The sequence below is a fragment of the Ictalurus punctatus genome, chromosome 16 (genome assembly GCF_001660625.3).
Source record: "Ictalurus punctatus breed USDA103 chromosome 16, Coco_2.0, whole genome shotgun sequence".
Classification (NCBI taxonomy): Eukaryota; Metazoa; Chordata; class Actinopteri; order Siluriformes; family Ictaluridae; genus Ictalurus; species Ictalurus punctatus.
In genome coordinates this window covers 19608993-19612017 of record NC_030431.2, presented here as the reverse complement: position 1 = coordinate 19612017, position 3025 = coordinate 19608993, and the positions used below count along the sequence as shown (strand labels likewise).

The window sequence follows — 3025 nt, the reverse complement described above, 5'->3', positions numbered from 1 at the left end:
ATGATTTAAAAAAAAAAAAAAAAAAAAAATTAAACGCATTACGTAATGACATAATTAAACATCCTGGGGTTGTTATCTTTTAATTAAGGCTTACTTTTCTGTTATTTTTCTCGATGTCTGCTTTACAAGCGAGAATAAACACTAGATCTGAAAATACTGTGCGATGTTTGTTTATGGTAACGTGCACGCAAGAGAAGTGTGAAGCGGACGTCAAGCGTTATCTCAGTGCTTGCCAGATTTGTACAAAAGCATCATCTGTTATTAAGCTCACTTAATAGTAATGTTATACAGTACTTTAATTGCCCAACGTTTTTACTTTTTGCTACATACCAAACAGAAAAAATCTATATCTATATCTGTCTTGGCTAAAGGAGGAAAGATTGCTTTATGGGTGATTTTTCTTTCAGATTTTTCTCTGTTTTTCTTCCATGGTTTCATCTCCTGGGGGTGCGGTGGCTCAGTGGTTATGGGTTCTAATCCCACCACCGCTTTGTGTGTGCATGGAGTTTGCATGTTTTCCCCGTGCTTTGTGGATTTTCACCGAGTACTCCGGTTTCCTCCTCCAGTCCAAATGCATGCATTGTAGTAAGAATGGCATTCCCAAATTGTCCGAAGTGTGTGAATGTGTGTGTGATTGTGCCCTGTGACATGCTGGCCCCCTGTCCAGGGTGTCCCAAGTTCAGTAAGCAGAACGAATGAGTTTCTTCTCTTCTTCTGTTGCCTCAGATTCTAAGTCAGATTGAGGTTTTGGCCTTTCACTGGGCCATTTGAACAGATTCAGGCTCTTGTCCTGTTGAAAGGTGAACTTCAATGCACAGTGGCTTAGTGGTTAGCATGTTCGCCTCACACCTCTAGGGTTGGGGGTTTGATTCCCACAGCAGCCCTGTGCACGTTCTCCCTGTGCTGTGGGGGTTTCCTTTGGGTACTCCAGTTTCCTCCCCCAGTCCAAAGACATGCATGGTAGGTGGATTGGCATGTCCAAAGTGTCTGTAGTGTATGAATGGGTGTGTCAATGTGCCTCCCCTGGTGTACCCTGGGCAATGTTCAGTATCATACTGCGGAGTGGAACCATGATGGTTCCACTATGAAGTGGAACCTTGACATGAACAGAAGAAGAAGGTGAACCACCTGTAAAAGATTTTCCTCTGGGATTGCCCTGTATTTGGCCCATCCATCTTGCCTTTCACCATTTCCTCAGTTCCATCTGATGAAAAGCATCCCTACAACATGATGCTACCACCATCATGCTTCACTGTTTACTGTTTTACTGATTTACTCTTTTAGTGTTGGACAAACACAGAGCTTTGTGCCAAGGCCAAAAAGTGACTTTAGTCTCATCAGACATTTGTGTGTGAGCGTGTGTGAGTGTGTGTGTATTTGTGTTCGTGTTCGCGGGCTTTGTCCAGTCGAGAGCATTGGGACTTTTATTTTGAAGAGAAGACGAGGTCTATTCTGATCGCTGTAGCTGCTTTCAGACTTTCGTCACGTGGGCAGGCCCCACCTCATAGACATATAAATATGGTCCCCTTTCCTGTGTTTAGTGAGGATGGTTCGTGCAATTCTTGTGTTAGTTGTTTAAGGTGAGCGTCTATAAAAGTGGTTTTTACAAATATTTATTAAAACGTCTGCTTTTTCAGTGTTTTATTGAGATTTGTAACAATGTAGAATTATTAGAGCACGTTTTACTTTGAACAATGATGCACTTAATGTGGCCTACTAATGTTGGCCGTGTTAAAAGTAATATCTGTATCTAAAATTTCAAATTAAAATTCTTTATTTTTACCACTGTATTTCATCTAGGGATTTTATTCATGATTAGTTGCAATACACAACAAGTGAAAAATGTTGGCCACGTGGAGGAGTCGACCACGTGGTTGGGTTAATATCCTTATCTTGCTAACTTTATGAAAGAAGTCCATCTTTGCTGAAACTGAAAAGTGACTGGCCCAATGATTAGATTCACTACCCATCTGACCCTGTTTCTGGGAAGGATTATTTTCTGTAATATGAGGGTTCAGTCTATAAAATCACCTGGATGTGTTTTTGTGATAACCAGAGTCTCAAGTTTTCACCCCAGATATAATATCTCTCTCTCTCACTCTCTCTCACTCTCTCTCTCTCTCTCTCTCTGTTTGTTTTCTGTATTTTTTTTTTCCCCAGGAAGTATCTGATGATGACGATGAAGCGTCAAGGTTTTCAGGCATCAACAGGCATTTCAAATGTTATTGTGTGGTTGTTGAACTAATTAAAGCACTTTTTTTGGGGGGGGTATGTATATAACTTGGTGGTATTTGTTAGACAGGGTGTGGAAAATGTGGCTTTTGCATAAATATGTATTTTTTTGTTTTAATGTTTAACTTCTGATTAAAAAAGAATCTTTTATCAATTTAAATAAAAACTGTAAGATTCCACAGTTGGGTCTGAAATTTTGTTTTAATTGAATAACTGTTTGAAATTCCCCTTTAAAGCAAAAGTAAAAATGGATAAATGTGAGTGGTGTTTGAGTACTACATTATAAAGGAATAGGTTATGGTCAGTGGTATGTCAATTAATGATGTCACTGTTCACATGTAATACAAAAATATTTATCATTAGACATTGTTCATGTCTAATATTGTTAGATTGTTTTTAGTTTAAATTGAATGGGGTTAAATGCACTGTGATCACTCTTGGCCATAGACTTCACATGAAAATATAGTAATTACAATGTCTGAAATATCAACCCAGCATAATCAATGTTTTTCTGATGCATAAATGACATCAGCTTCAATTATTTTATTTTATTATTAGACACGGTGGCATTGCAGTGTTTAATTTCTACAATCCTAGAACTACAGAAGGCCTGTCAATCAATAATGAAGTAAACATTAGCTAACTACAAGTTGGTGTTCAGGGTAATGTTAACTAAGCTGTTGGTGCCAAGTTCAAGTGTTATGTACAGTACTGTGCTAAAGTCAGAGATCACCCTTTGTTTTCAATCAAATGGTAATTCAGTACTTATTGTTAGATATTTGGTGGGAATAAT

General features: G+C 38.4%; 1 long non-coding RNA gene across 1 annotated transcript; it reads left to right on the top strand.

Annotated features, from left to right (window-relative positions):
* Positions 1 to 1205: 1205 nt before the first annotated feature.
* On the top strand, positions 1206 to 2413 carry LOC124629035 (uncharacterized). Its single transcript, XR_006983878.2, has 2 exons — positions 1206 to 1580; positions 2161 to 2413. It is a non-coding gene; the product is annotated as an uncharacterized LOC124629035 (long non-coding RNA).
* The last annotated feature ends 612 nt before the right edge of the window (positions 2414 to 3025 follow it).